Consider the following 17,116-nt stretch of genomic DNA (forward strand, 5'->3'; position numbering starts at 1 on the left):
GAGTCCACAACTATTTATGATATGCATAAACAAGCTTTTAACTCAACTTGAAGACTGTGGAGGAGAAGGTGTTTTTATATCACAAGATTTTAAAAATGTTTCTGCCATAATGTTTGCAGATGATGTTTCATCTGTATCATATTCAGCAGTTCAACTACAAAAGAAAATTGATGCTCTACACTTATTCTGTTTACAAACTGGTATGAAAGTCAATCTAGAGCAGACAAAGGTAATGGTATTTAGAAAAGGTGGTCCCCTAAGAAGTTGTGAAAAGTGGTCATATAATGGTGAAAGCATTGATGTTGTTCCATTTTACAGGTATTTAGGAATTATGTTCACCCCCAAACTTGTGTGGACCCAGCCTGAAACATGTTTAGCTGCTCAGAATCCCAAAGCTGTGTTTGCCATAAATAGATATCAGAAGAAACTTTGTGATATTCAATGCAAAGATTTATTCAAAATTATTGATAGTAGTGTAACTCCTATCCTGTGCTGTGGCTCTGAAATCTGGGATGTTAATAACAGCAAAATCAATGAGGATATTCAAGTTACGGTGTGCAAATCAGTTCTTAAAGTGTCAAGAAATACATGTAATGTGATGGTGCTTAGTGAGTGTGGTAGAGCTCCTTTACAGCTTACATATATGACAAGAGCTGTGAAGTACTCCTGCAGGCTAATACAACTGAGCCCGGAGAGACTACCATATATCAGTGTTACAGGATCCTAGCTGTTCTGGATGATTCAGGTCGCACCACCTGGTCGCACACACATTAAAAATATTTTCTTCAGATTTGGATTTGGATATGCATGGGCAGCACAAGGAGTTGGTGATAAAATTGTTTTTATTTCCATGTTTAAACAGAGACTATTTGACAACCTGCAGCAAACCTGGAGTGTAAATATGAACAGTTTATCTGACTCTCATTCCTATAAACATTTTAAATCGCTACTAAATGTTGAATATTACTTAAATTCACCACTTCCATCTCACTTAAAAAGGATTTTAAGTAACTTAGTAATAGCAGTAAATACTGGAAGATACCATGCCTAGCCATATGAAGAAAGACTTATTATTAATTTGTGAATCATACAGCTCCCTTCGTAATGCACTTTTAGATAAAAATATTACCTCTAATCTTCAGCATAACTTTATCTCTATTATTTCCTCAGATGCATATGACACCTTATATAAAATATGTATTTTTTTCCCAATCTCATCAACTTAGGGTAAATAGTAAATAATCCACTGCGAATTTATAAGTATAATAAAAAATTAAATAATGTAAATTTTCCCAGTTTGTAAATATGTCATTTTGCGCAGGCTTAATGTATTCCTGCATATGTGTGTTTTTTGGGCCAGTGGCCTTTTATTGAATAAATTGTCTGTGTGTCTGTCTGTCTGTCTGCCATACATTCGATGCAAACAATAGCCTGCCGTAAATGACGAAAACTGATTTTTCTCTATAATATCTCGAAAATAAATATCTCGCCAATCAGAAATATTTATTTTTAAATTATATCAATAATATGCAACATATCTCCATTTGTTAATCACATGAGGCCTGTGCTGTACTTGCATACATCGCGAAGCCAGCATTGTGCCGCCCTGGGAATTACCGATATCGAAATTAGCAGAGAAAAAAGCAGGCAGCTGGAATTCCGTGACGTCATCGACAGTGTGACGTCACTGTCATTGTACATTCGGCGCCACGTCAGCTGGGCGAACCTTGGCTCGGTCTGAGGTCACCGAGTGCAGCGAGATGTAAACAAACAGGTTTGTTTATGTTTTTCACGATTAATTACAAACTTATTGCATAAAATTAACACAGACATATATGACGACATGCATGAACATATCACGAGGTGCGGTGCTTACATACCAATCACACATCGTCTCTATTTACACTCAGTTAACAATTTTCTTACCTGATCATGAGAACTTCCAAACACAACAAATGACAAAATGTCTGACAAAGTTTGTACAAGTTTTAATCACATCCAAAAACAACAAACAGTTTCACGTAAATAAAGACATATGTACACACGACGACGTGAACGGCACACCACGTCACTGTCAGGTATCCCCCACCGTCCACACAAACACGACACTGACGTCACTGAGCGCCGCGGGACACCAGGAGATCCGCCACTCGCGGATGTCCCATGGATCTCGCCAGGTCGGCCGCCGTATTCCCCGATTTGTTCCTGGCGTCGATGTCCACCCTGTGCAGAGACAGCACAAACTTCACCGTCTCCAAGTGTCCTCTATAACAGGCGATGTGAAGGATGTTGTTACCGTCCCGGCTCACCAGTGACACATCGGCCCCTTCACTCACCAGGAGCTCCACCACGTCTCTCTGTCCATACAGTGCTGCCTCCATCACCGGTGTCTGGCCCCACCTTCCCCACCTAAGTTGACGTCCACGCCCCGAGACAGGATCCGCTTCACCTCCTCCAGGTTCCCCCTCCTGCTGGCGTCATGGAGGTCCCCGCAGTCTGCTGGTGATGGAGTCGCTGTAACACAAAGTAAACTCTGTACACTTCCAGACATCTTCGTCATACATCTACATGGTTCACACCTCAACGTGGTGACACGTGACACGGTTCGTCATCAACCACTTCCAACATGGCTGACAACACAAGGATCAAGGGGAAGGACGACAGCTGGTTCATGTAATCAAGGATTATGTGGTCAATGTTTGGAATCTTCCTGTTACATACAGTTGTTGTAACATTATTCTGTGTGTGGCTGGAGAGTGTCAACGTTTGATGAACTGAGCTTTATGAGATGATACTGTCAGTACAGTTGCTGTTTGGAAATATTAGATAGATCTTATAAGACATGACATTGGAGTTTGTCAGTCTGTTTGTTTGCAGTAGGCCAGCAATAAGATCGCGGAGTCTGGTACAGCCAGACAGTCCAGTGGTTGACAACATGAGCACCGATCTACACAACAGGGATATGATGACATGCAAGACACAAGTCAGAACCCCCACGGGTCTATACCCCAGCTTGTTAATTGTTGGAGGGATTAAAGTGTGGGCTTTCTGCCTGCTGGGTTCTCCCACCTACCCTGTGTAGCAGGCTTTTTTGTGGTCGTCACTGGTGTCCTCGTGGTCCGACTCGGGTCGCTCGAGGCTGAAACACAGAACATGCTGTTCAGAAAACAATACAAACTAAATAAGCATTATACATACAAGATTTTCGACAAAGTGTGTGTCTTTAAAATTTTGACTGATGAATACAATTTCAAAACCATTCATCTTAGTAGAGGTATAAATATAAGGTCGTCTAGCGACTAACAAATCACTCAAACGACTAGATTCTATCATAAATACAACACAAACATTGAGATTGCTGTTCATCTGAGCCGCGCGTCTGTACAGGCTTGTTGGATTGAGCCTTATTGTCGTCCTGGCAATACAATTGACTTGTTAGAAATTTTTAGGATAATAAGAGACTACATTTATCAGCTTGTTATTGTAGAGACTGTTCATATGAAGGTTTTTGGAGTGAACTTTCAGGCTTATATTTGTTACATGTTGATTTGACCTCATCTCGTACAAAGTTGGACAGTGACAGTATCTACCACCTGCTTGGTTCTCCCACCTACCATGGGTCGTCACTGTCGTCATCTGTGCAGCCCTTTCTCCCTGACTCGAGCCGTTCGAGGCTGAAACACAAAATATGCTGTTCAGTTGGGTTGGATGAGTTGGGTTTTACAGGTTCTTAGCAGTATTCCAACAATATCTGGGCGGGGAACACTAGACATGGGCTTCGCACATTGTACCCATGTGGGGGAATCGATCCCGTTTTTTCCGCGCGAAGAGTGAATACTTTAACCACAAGGCTACCCACCACCCAAAACCCCCATATATGTTGTTCAGAAAACTATATATTGCAGGTAAACATTATAACTACTGGCCTCAGAGAAGCTTTTGCCTTCAACAAATCTGTGACTTTCAAATTTATTCACTCATGAACATAACTTATAATAACTTGTTGCAGTAGAGGTATTATTAATATACCATAGCATGGTGACTGACACATTTTGGAAATCACTTATATCTATTAGATTTAGATTGCTTTTATTTATTTAATCACTTCCTGAATAAACCTAAGCTGCACACTGCCTCTGTGCTAACTGCTGAGATATATCTCTTCTCTTGGTTGAAGTTGCAGGAACTGAATAGATTATTTTGTTGTCATAAATAATATAATCATACAACATACAACATAAATGAACATTACTACATCAGCGATAGAAATTGGCACTCGTCCTATATTCCTTGCCAAACATCCCAATAGTACAGATATCATAACGACTAGGCTAGTAGACATATGTCATTTTAAAGGTTTTATATGTTACCTTTATGAGGACTAAGGCCCAAACAAGTAAGTTTATATTGATGTACACAGAATACACAGAATATGTGCATTTATTATGTTGGAACTTTACAACATGGTATTACAACAGCTACCTACCCTTAATTCCCAATTATGGAATGATTAGTATTTTAGTCTGACTCCGTTAGTTGTGGGTGGAATCGTTATGACAATGAAATGGTCCCCGAAAGTTGGTGCGTTGCATAATATCTGCATTTGAGTATCAATACTGTGAATAGCAAACCTACTTCGCTCATACAGGACAAATACTGAATATTGTTTTCTAGTTTGCATTGCCTGCAATGTTATTACTGTATATTTAAATTATACTTAGGTATTTGTTGTGAGTGAGGATCAATGCACATCGTTATATATATTTTGACCAGGATATGACGCCCACCAATTCTGGAGGAAAATATATTTCTCGTGCATTTCAACGTCTGTGGACAATGGACATTTTACACAATTGTTACATCGTCAAATCGACAACTGTCTTGATGGTTTCTCTGTGTACATATTGCCTTTGCCAATTGATGATAACAGGCTACTAAATGTAGAGTGCTGCGACCTATCGTAAATTATTTGTTGTTCCAAGTGACTTCGCTGGATGTTTTAGTCCCCACCCTCCCCAAACACACTCTTAACTAGACTCTGAAACTGGTGCATTTTACGTAGTTTGGTGTCTCGGGCTACACAGTATTACAAATGTCGATACACGACATGCTACAGAATAATATTTCAGTGATGACATTTTCATGATGATATACAATGGGGCATACAATGAATGTAAAAGAGCAACTAAACAGGTCTAGTTGACTAAGCGCGTGTGCAACACAGTGGTAATTCAGTGTCAGGAAAACTCTTTGCAACACTGTCATAATTCAGCATTCCGAGCGATGGCGGCAGTACACCCGTCACAGATCAGCTTACTATCTGAGCCAGAAACTGTCGCCGGCACTACAAGATGTTTGATACGGTGTTTGGTTGTGAAAAGAAGGGAATAAACATGTGGCTCTATAAAGTGATAAGACTGAAATGCCGATTGCCCGTGTGATATGCGCCAAATTGTTTTCGCATTTAACGTCCGTTCTAACTTACTCATACAATAACGAGAATCATGCACATTTGCCCTTATATATTCTACATTTCCTTGCCGTTCTTTAAAAACAATGTAGTGTCCTGCAGATATACAATTGTTCCACATAATATTTTCCGGATTAGAAGAACAAAGCTGCATGCCTTGAGTGTGAAAATGCTATGGCTGACACAGTTGGCCATTCTATGATGCAGAACAACGTTTTAATATGAGCGAAAAAAACAACCCACACATGACTGAACAGATATAGAATAATCTCAAATTGTCTTCAGTCTCAGTTGTAAATAATTCTCATTAGTTCAGAGATGAAACGTACAAGCATATATTTTGCAATATAGATCTGCTGATTAAAATAGAACAAGCTTTTCAGTTGAAACGAGGTATGAATGTTTACATCCAGACGTTTGTTATCCCTGGTGACAGGGTAAACAAACGTCTGTGTGTAAACATTGTGTGAAGCACAGGACCATGTAACAATAAAATATAATAAAACTCGCAAACAAATCATAGACGAGGCTAATTATATTTTTATTGTTACATGGTCCTGTGTGTGAAGCAAGCTCCCGATTCCTTCAATATGTATTCTGTTGTACATCAATCTTGATATATTTACAATGTTAGTTTCATTTAATTTCCTAACAAAATTCTGAAGTACAAACTGAAACTTACCCACCGTTTACGTCCTAACACGAGTGACACATCTCACTGCCAGTCAAGAAACGCCTTGACCAGCGAAGGGGCATAGTTTGGCATATATTTTGACCAGGATATGACGCCCACCAATTCTGGAGGAAAATATATTTCTCGTGCATTTCAACGTCTGTGGACAATGGACATTTTACACAATTGTTACATCGTCAAATCGACAACTGTCTTGATGGTTTCTCTGTGTACATATTGCCTTTGCCAATTGATGATAACAGGCTACTAAATGTAGAGTGCTGCGACCTATCGTAAATTATTTGTTGTTCCAAGTGACTTCGCTGGATGTTTTAGTCCCCACCCTCCCCAAACACACTCTTAACTAGACTCTGAAACTGGTGCATTTTACGTAGTTTGGTGTCTCGGGCTACACAGTATTACAAATGTCGATACACGACATGCTACAGAATAATATTTCAGTGATGACATTTTCATGATGATATACAATGGGGCATACAATGAATGTAAAAGAGCAACTAAACAGGTCTAGTTGACTAAGCGCGTGTGCAACACAGTGGTAATTCAGTGTCAGGAAAACTCTTTGCAACACTGTCATAATTCAGCATTCCGAGCGATGGCGGCAGTACACCCGTCACAGATCAGCTTACTATCTGAGCCAGAAACTGTCGCCGGCACTACAAGATGTTTGATACGGTGTTTGGTTGTGAAAAGAAGGGAATAAACATGTGGCTCTATAAAGTGATAAGACTGAAATGCCGATTGCCCGTGTGATATGCGCCAAATTGTTTTCGCATTTAACGTCCGTTCTAACTTACTCATACAATAACGAGAATCATGCACATTTGCCCTTATATATTCTACATTTCCTTGCCGTTCTTTAAAAACAATGTAGTGTCCTGCAGATATACAATTGTTCCACATAATATTTTCCGGATTAGAAGAACAAAGCTGCATGCCTTGAGTGTGAAAATGCTATGGCTGACACAGTTGGCCATTCTATGATGCAGAACAACGTTTTAATATGAGCGAAAAAAACAACCCACACATGACTGAACAGATATAGAATAATCTCAAATTGTCTTCAGTCTCAGTTGTAAATAATTCTCATTAGTTCAGAGATGAAACGTACAAGCATATATTTTGCAATATAGATCTGCTGATTAAAATAGAACAAGCTTTTCAGTTGAAACGAGGTATGAATGTTTACATCCAGACGTTTGTTATCCCTGGTGACAGGGTAAACAAACGTCTGTGTGTAAACATTGTGTGAAGCACAGGACCATGTAACAATAAAATATAATAAAACTCGCAAACAAATCATAGACGAGGCTAATTATATTTTTATTGTTACATGGTCCTGTGTGTGAAGCAAGCTCCCGATTCCTTCAATATGTATTCTGTTGTACATCAATCTTGATATATTTACAATGTTAGTTTCATTTAATTTCCTAACAAAATTCTGAAGTACAAACTGAAACTTACCCACCGTTTACGTCCTAACACGAGTGACACATCTCACTGCCAGTCAAGAAACGCCTTGACCAGCGAAGGGGCATAGTTTGGCGCTCGGCTGCTTCTGCCGATCACGTTAAGGTAATACAGTGTGGAGTGATACTAGATCTACAAGTCTTACTACCGTCTTACCTTATTTCGTTTCAGATTGTATGTTGAGGTAACAAATTAAGCCTACTTCATTGATTAAAGAAATCTACCTCATCATCGTGGGTAAAATATGTCTTTATTTTTATTCTAAGATGCTTTGCTAAAAGATCAAAGGCACCGACTATACTTTATCCTGCGACAAAGCATTGTGTCCGTGTGAAGATCCGGGATAGAATAGGTCTTGAGCAACCCATGCTTGCCGTAAATGGTGAGATATGCCTGTCGTAAGAGGCGACTAACGGGATGGGGTGGTCAGGCCCGTTTACATGGTTGATGCAAGTCATCGATCCCAATTGCGTGGATCGATGTTCATGATATTAAACACTTGATTGTCTGGTCCAGATTCGATTATTTACAGACCGCCGTCATTTAGCTGGAATATTGCTGAGTGCGGCGTAACCAAACTAACCGTGCGACAGCAGTCACAACATTGTTCCATGCGGGCGTCGGCCCCGGTGCCCTACGAATTAATTATATATATGTCTTCAGCATGGATCGATGCTCATGATATCAATCAATGGATTTCAAGATGTTGACTCGATTATTTACAGACCACCGTCATATAGCCGGTGTTATAAAAAAATAAATTTCAAAATCCTTCGTTTTTCTGCATGTTATTTTTTTTAATATCAACACACTGGACGGATAAGTGAGTGAGTATGGTTTTACGCCTATTTTAGCAATATTCCATTAATATCACGGCGGGAGACACCAGAAATGGGCTTCACACATTGTACCCATGACTGGAATGGAACCCGGGTCTTCGGCGTGACGAGCGAACGCTTTAACCACTAGGCTGCCCGACCGCCCCTGGACGGATAAGAAAATAGGACCTATTATAATAAACTAATCATTTTAGTCGTGTTGTATTATATTTTTAACATAAATATGTCTCTGAGCGTAAGGGTATGCAGACAATCAAGTGGACCAGCCCGTCAGTTAGCCTGTTGGAGGATTTTCAATTTACCGCATGTTTATACAGATTTTATTTTATTTGATTTTAAATCCATCTCCAAGACAAAAAAGTTGATCATTTTTAAATTCTGCATCAAATAATAAAGTTTGCTCTAGCCGCACGTATAGTGTAATAAAATATAGTTTTGCCATGAACTATTATAAGGTCAAAGCAACGCAAGCGTCCTCATGGTTTAACTATAATAGTTAAGGGCAACACTACACTTTTCATGGGGTAGAGCAAACTTTCTTTCTTAACTAAAAACTAAACAGTATGATTAAATGACGTTTTAAGATAAATTAACAGCAGGCAAGGTAACAACAAGTACCTACTTTTAACGTCTTTGAGAATCCTTAGATGCAAGCTTCTTGTTATAAAGTTAAAAATGCATCTCAGAAACGAATGATAATAAATAGAACCCATTAGATATAGTTCGTGACAGAACTTGTAATTGGAAAGGAATCAATAGAGAAAAGACATTTCACATTTATCATTGGATTGGTCTCTGGCTATTATCCATGAGTTAATGAAACAAATTGGGAATTACAAGGTATAATCCATTTGGAGCTTTGGAGCGAGTCACAAAATCAATAGAGAGATGAGCAATCTGGCACGTAGGTTTTTGGTATTTTTCCGATGGCGACACGCATGAGGTCATGGTCAGATATAAACTTGTAACGAATCAAATGGAGATATTGAGACATGTGACAAGGACAGGTCAGGCTCGAACACTATAAAATGATACCCTCAACATTAGGAGAGTGGTGCGCAGTTTACAGTCGATCGAGTCGAATCCCGATCGTTCTAAGTTACCAGAGCTAGTGACGAGCCTGGCCAGTCTGATCCTGTTCTGTAGTGATAGATGGACTGAGAGTAAGTAAAACTATGTGAGTATAAACTGGTGTTGCGTTTCTTTATTATGCGGGAGTGAATGCTGATAGAGACAACTTGGAGCAAGGGTCATTAGGCCAATCACTCCTTGACGGAACAGAGCGGTGGTGGACAAGGCGAGGGCAATGTCCTGGCTTAATTGACCACAAGGACCAGGAACGGCAATACATTTAGTAACTGTAGCAGGGTCGCGCTGGACCCCCGAAACCAGTTACGACATGGTGGAGTATGCGGGTTTTCTCTTGAACAAAATGTTTAAGACGATCCCATTCTTTGTTTTTCATATTGTCGTTCCCATCCTTCAATTCCGTCTTCCCACCCTGACTTATTTTTTAAGGTACGGTTTCACCTTTGACGCATGGATAGGGTATTCTGGCTGGTAATGTCTGGTAATGTCTCATACACCAAATTCTGCATCTACGTCAAGTGACCATCTTGCCCCCACTCGCCTCCTTACTGGTACGATTTTCTCGAATTCCCCCCGAGTTGTCATAACTCAACCGCCCTCCCAATCACCCCCACTTCAATATGGGAGATTCGACCTTGATGCCAGAACATTCCACTGGTAGAGACACGCCCCATGCTGCTGAATGGCTTGACCATTTCCTTCATTTTGGAAACTTTAAAAAGTGGACTGACGCACAGAAAGTAGAAGTTTTCCCACTATTTTTGAAGGACTCGGCGTATCTCTGGTATAAAGATATTATACCATCGCTAGGGGAAGATATCATCATTTTCGATGAGGTAGAGAATTTATTCAGGGACAAGTACGTCCACCCTACTGACCGGTGGGCCCTTCTAGAATCTTTCGTGAGTCGTAGGTTATCCCCAACTGAGCCTACAGAGACGTATTTAGCGGATTTGACCCAAACAGCTAGTCTATTAGGTAAGACTGACATGGACTTGATGGATGCATTTGTTCGGGGACTGGATGACGGTACGAGGCAACACGTGCTAATGAAACAGCCGACGGCTCTGAACGAAGCTGTTTCGTTTGCACGTTTGGCTCGATCCATAATCCCTCAAATTGCAGAAAATACAGGTGTCAAGTTGGCAATCGATACTCTGAGAGACCAGATTGCTACACTCGCGGCAAAGCTCGCACCATCGTCGTCCCAGGTTAGTACCTTCCAGTCACGACAGAATCGATATTCCCAACCCCCCAGACAGTCCTCTAGGTATACAACTCGGCCGTGGCAGCCTCCCCGACAGCAGTTCCAGCCACTCTCGTATCCGGACGGACCACACCAGTAGAGAAGCCAGCCCCCTCCTCAACGCACACAGTACAACACGGGACGGACCATGGCTCGGGCACGCCCCTGTTACAGATGCGGTGGTGAGTATGATTTCTCTCACCCTGATAGATGTCCCGCACGTAATGCAAGGTGTCATTATTGTCAGAGAGTAGAACATTGGCAACGTGTTTGTAATGCCCGTTTGCAGTCAGGAGCTCCTCAAAGCAGATAGCAATTAAATTCACGACCACGCAGGCCACCTTGCCACTGTGCTGAGCATGTTTTTGACCCCACTAACTTGCACTCGCGTGAGTCGCCAGTTACTATTTTACCAAGTTACAGTCGTCCTCAATCGCCTGTTTTACAAGTCACTTCAAAAAATGACAACAAGCATAGGATTCATGTTATTTTGGGTGAACAATTAGTTTCTACAATTGTGGATTCAGGCGCTTCTATTAGTATTTTAAGTCGGGAAGTTTTTTATGACTCGGGTCCGTGGAAAGAAATCCCCATTCAAAAGTCTGATGTGACCTCTCTTCAGGGAATAGGTCAAAATAGTTTTTCCTTCCCATCACTATTGGTGATTCCCACATGGAACAACGCTTTCAAATAGTTGCAGAGTAAACGTCACCAATGTTTTTAGGATTAGATTTTCTGATTCAGAAATATGCTGTCTTAAATTTCCAATCTTGTACTTTGTCGCTTCATAATGGCTCCACAGTTGTTCCAATTTGGGCAAACAATGATATCCCACCCCTCGTATCGGATCCCCATCCACAGATGGTAGAGCAGGAACCCATCCCAGTTTGAGCACTGCAGGCGTTCACTATTCCCCCTCAGTCTGAAATCATTTTCCCAGTTTACATTGGTTGCTCCCCGTCTGATCAGGTAGGCATATGTGAACCTAATCCAGTCCTATCGGAAACACATCAGTTTTTTGGTGCTCGTTGTCTTGATTCGGCAAGTTCAGGGAAAAGCGTGTACCAAATCATTAACACTAACGATTTTGCTGTAGACATTCCAAAAGGTCATGAAGTTGCTCATTTCACTTTGGTACACTGCGATGAAATTACGCCTCTACAGTCACATTCCCCCTCCGAATCGGAACCCTCCCTCTCTCAGTCAGAAAAAGACGCGAGATTACGTGAGTTGAATATTGATTTTTCTTCATCCCACTTGTCACAGGAGCAACAAGCACAAATAGGTCAGTTGATAGCCAGGTATCGCGACTGTTTTGCCATTAATCTCTCAGAAATTGGGTTAAATGATTCAGTGCAACATGATATTGCTACAGGAGATGCCCCACCCGTTAGGCAACGATTTTATCGTACAAATCCTGCTATGCGTGCAGAGATAGATCGTCAAGTTCAGGAGTTGGTAGACTTAGGCATATGTGAACCAGATCATGATAGCCCCTGGGCTTCTCCAGTTGTTACGGTGCCTTAGAAACAGGCTAAGGGTTCTCCTCCATCATGGCGTCTAGCCATCGACTACAGAGTTGTGAATTCGTGCTCATTGCCGATAGTATTCCCAATGCCGCGATGCAAAATATTACACAACCATAGATCTGGCAGCGGGATATTGGCAATTAGCGCTGAATGAAGAAAGTAAACCCAAAAGTGCATTAGTGACAGCTAGTGGTACCTATCACTTTAATCGTATGGCCTTTGGTCAGGCTTTTAACGACAGGCCACTTGTCACCCTCAGCATCATAGTCGGTAGGGTATATTAGTATTTAAGGCCCTACGACTTCACTTCTTGTCCACTATCATTTCTCTTCTTCTGTCCGCCTCACCTTCGTCTATTTTCAACTCCCTGTAATAAGTGTCCGACGAGAATGTTTATCAGATCCTATAGCGACATTGATTTATTGTTTCCGAGTAAGATTGTTAGTCATTAATGAAACTTAGTTAAGGTTGGTAACGGATAAGCATCCTAGCGACATATAGTCTCAGATTATCTTGCTAGTGCAAGCATATCTTTAAACGCATACGTTTTCCTAGTTATCTAATCATTGCTTCAGGTAAACGTAATTCTAGGTCTTTGAGTGTCCATTCTCTGTGTATCAATGTGTGCTCTCAGTTCCACCCTTGATAATTTTATATGTTGTTCCTTTTGATATTGATAACTACAAAGCATTGGTTGAATGTTGTTAATTAGAAAATTATGATAGTTTATCCAACTGTAATGTTCAAGCAGTCCATGGGTTGTGCAATTTGATCGTGCTTATCAATGTCTTTTTCTGATAATGTGTGACTACGCAATTGGACCTGTGCCAATTAATCCAAACATTCGTTTCCTGTCGTTAGCATCCTTATATGCAGATATGTATTTGCCAGAAGACTATTCTTGTGTCTATAGTCTTATTGTTACAGGCAGCTGTGTGAGCTGCAGGTGGCACATCGTTCTATGTATTGATACTTCTATAATTGGTATGGTATTACTCACTTGTTGTTCGTGAATTACCAGTCTTTTTAAGTGTTGTAGATGATGGCCGTACCCCATTCTAAAGGGTGGAGAGTCAAGCACTTCCCCCGCTGTCGTCTGGTCCACGCCAAATCCTTGTTCTGGCTCCTTGCTACACGCTTGCTGTCGAGGATGCCAGCTGTCCTATCACCTCTGCCACTAAACACAGACCGCTAGCCACAGAGAGTTATCTATATCTGACAGCACCCCGACGTATACATCTACAGGTGCTCACGACGACCGCATATACACTGTAACTCTATCGGCATACACCATCTTTAGAGAGCGACCAGTCAACACTCAAGCAGTGTCAAGAAAAGTCGACCTCTCGCTTTGTCACCCCAGCCGATGACCTGACTGTGTGCATAGACCGCGTGTTTTCAAGGATTCCAGGACATTGGACAGCATTCCGCCAGTTGACTTTTCGAAACAAGAAAGGAGCCAGTGAATTTGATTGGGACCAGCGACAAATGAACTTTCGTGAAGGGTGGTGCCTTATTGTGGCCATGTGCAGTGACATTTGACTTTTATGCATCGCTATTAATTACTTCTACATGGTATTTGAATAATATTTCTTGGTGTTTATGCTTTGTGGTTATACGAAATAACACAGGATCATTAACTTATTCTTTACCAGGTAAATACATTTTTAACTGTAAATGTATTCGTTGTTTTCGAAATCGTTATAACATTTGAAAATTGATTACAATTTCATATATATAATGATCGATCCTGTTTTACTTCCATTCTGTTTATTGTGATTGTATTTTATATCTCAGACCCCAGCTTGTTAATTGTTGGAGGGATTAAAGTGTGGGCTTTCTACCTGCTGGGTTCTCCCACCTACCCTGGGTAGCAGGCTTTTTTGTGGTCGTCACTGGTCTCCTCTCGGTCCGACTCGGGTCACTCGAGGCTGAAACACAAAATATGCTGTTCAGTTGGGTTGAGTAAGTAAGAAATCATAATCACCACTACTAAAAGAAAGGTCACTGCCAAATAGAATTGTTCTCACTCACCTGACTGTCAATATGATAAATATGCCATCTTTACAGACAAGAAAATGCTCAAAGATTCGAGGAACTACCAAAACGTGTTCATGACGTCGACACCGGACAAGAGTCACCAACAACGCAGAATGGAGTCCAACTTCAAGATGTTGGTGGACTCTAAGGGGAACGACGACATCAGGTTCATGGGTGGACGCATACAACGACAACGCTACAACGACGACAGCGACACAGGCGTTGAGACACGGCGAGGAGAGACATCTACACGACACGACAGACAGGGACAACGCGACACACGTTTTCGGGATGCTGTTTATCAACAAACATCACGTGACAACACAGGATCAACCAATCGGGCGCCACGACGAGGACACACCAGACACAGCCGAGGGCTCATGGGCGGAGCTAACAGATCGACGTACTATCATTATACCTCATGCGGGTTCTGGAATGTTAACGGATGGGTAAATGACGATATTTCTGATGATTTTAAATTGAGATCAACTTGTGTATCACATCTTGACTTAGACATTATTGGCGTTGCTGAAACGTACCTAACTGTGAATACAACTTTAAATGTGCTCGATTACACGTGGTTTGGACACAACAGAAAAAATCAGCATCGACGCGCAAAACGCGAGTCCGGCGGAGTGGGTTTTTTAATTAAAAATATTTTTTTACTAAATTTTGATGTGACTGTTTTAGATACTGAATATGAGGAATAATGTGGTTAAAGCTGAACCACAAGACTGATACGACTTGCAGTTTCTGTATATTTGTGTGTTACTTACCCCCAGAGTGTTCGACCAGAGACATCGACGCAGCCGACTTTTACGACACTCTGTTATCACAGACATCCACTTACCTTGTGCACAATATTAGCTATATATGTGGTGATATGAACAGCAGATGTGGAAATCTACTGGACTATATTGAAGGACTGGATGTTCTACCACCAAGAGAAACTATTGATTTAGTTAGAAATAGTTATGGACAGCTTTTCATAGGTTTCCTTATCAGTGCAAATTTTTGTATTTCAAATGGTAGAAATAACGTAAAGAATTGGGCATACAATGTAAAATGTCTACTGTGTAAATGTGGGTATGGTTACATCTGGGAAAACCAATGTTTCTTAGAGATCCATGCCATGTTCATATTGAAAATAAGGCAGACGCTTTTTGACATGTACTTTCAAACATGGAGATCATCTGTAGATGTTTCTAGCAAATGCGAATATTATAGATATTTTAAAATGCAAATATGCACAGAAAAATATTTAACTGGTGTAAATATAAGAAAATGCAGAATATCATTAACACAATTTAGATGCAGCTCACACAGGTAAATGGTTGAAGTTGGCAGGCACAACAAAATACCCAAATATTTAAGATTATGTAAACAATGTTCTTTAAATGTTGTCGAAGAGGAATTTCATTTTCTGCTTGTATGTTGTATGATAATGATAATATGATAATTTAAGGAAAAAATATATTGAACAGAAATACTATGTACATCCAAATAAATACAAGTTTATCTCTTTCATATCACATGTGAGCAAAACGGCTATACAAAATATCTCTCTCTCTTTATATATCATGCCATATTATTAAGAAATGAATCCTTGTAACATTTCTAACCACTTCCACATTGTCATGTATTCTGTACTATGGGTCTGTGGCCTTACAGTTATATATGAATAAACTGATTGAGATTGAGTAAAACATTATTTTACTTGTGTTTCATGCAAGGGGGCATCTGTTGTCAATTATTGTATATATCCATATGAGAATGTGAATAGTATATCAGATTTGCAGGTGACACGTGTATCGGACCTGGTGGAAGCAGCGGGGTGTGTAGGGTGTGTCAGTGGTCAAGCCATAACCAAACTGGACCATTCGTTTCCATCAAGGAATGTGAAACTACCTTCTGTATGTATAAGTGATCATGTTCAAGAATGCGTGACCAATTCTCTGTGTATGACTAAATATGATGTATCAACTGTGCCTGACACTTTTATGAGTTCAACCAACTGTGAATATATACTTCATGAAACCATCAATAAACTGGAAGCTTCAATCTGATATTGATGCGGCCTACAATAGTTTTACTTGTACAGTGAGAGTGGAGATAGACCGAATTCTCCCTAACAGAAAACTCACCTTTACATGGGGACCTAACAAGAGGAGGCGTTTGAGGAAGAAACCATGGTCAAATAACACATTTAACGAACTGTGGACTGACATGTGTAAGGCAGAACGTAAATGGTGTAAGTGTAAAACAGTTAGAAAACGCCGTCTTCGTGAGATATTCTCTCATAAAAGGAACATATTCGACAAGGAGACAAGAAAATGTAAACGTAACTATAACACAGAATGCCTGTTTGAGCTGGAAAACCTATGTGAAGAAAACAAGAACGAGTTTTGGTAGAAGATTGGAAAGATAGGGGTGGGATACAACAGAATTCAATCTGTACCAATAGAGGTGAGACTAGAGGACGGCAGTCTATCTGCTGATAAAGAGACTGTGCTGAACACCTGGAGAGACAAGTACAGTGTTCTACTGAATGGTGAGACTTCAAATACCCCCGAGGAGGAAGTCAGCCCAGGTGAAGAAGAGGGACCTTCTCATGATGCAGACTGCCTCGAGATCAATAAAACATTTACATACGAGGAAGTGTTTGAGGCGGTAAGATCAGCAAGAAGAAATAAGTCTCCTGGTTGTGATAACATCTCCACTGATGTAATGAAAACTACC

At 40.6% G+C, this 17,116-nt stretch overlaps 1 protein-coding gene and 1 long non-coding RNA gene across 13 annotated transcripts in view; one reads left to right on the forward strand and one right to left on the reverse strand.

Moving 5' to 3' along the window:
* The window catches only part of LOC124127574 (ankyrin repeat domain-containing protein 50-like), a 436,330-nt gene that overhangs the window by 110,365 nt on the left and 308,849 nt on the right, over positions 1–17,116 (forward strand). The gene's annotated exons all lie outside the window — the stretch shown is intronic.
* LOC124121364 lies at positions 2,407–3,728 on the reverse strand. Its single transcript, XR_006858998.2, has 3 exons — positions 3,615–3,728; positions 3,074–3,139; positions 2,407–2,514 (listed from the first exon to the last, which is right to left on the reverse strand). It is a non-coding gene; the product is annotated as an uncharacterized LOC124121364 (long non-coding RNA).

This window comes from Haliotis rufescens, unplaced genomic scaffold, assembly GCF_023055435.1.
Source record: "Haliotis rufescens isolate VD_foot unplaced genomic scaffold, xgHalRufe1.0.p SCAF_24, whole genome shotgun sequence".
Taxonomy (NCBI): Eukaryota; Metazoa; Mollusca; class Gastropoda; order Lepetellida; family Haliotidae; genus Haliotis; species Haliotis rufescens.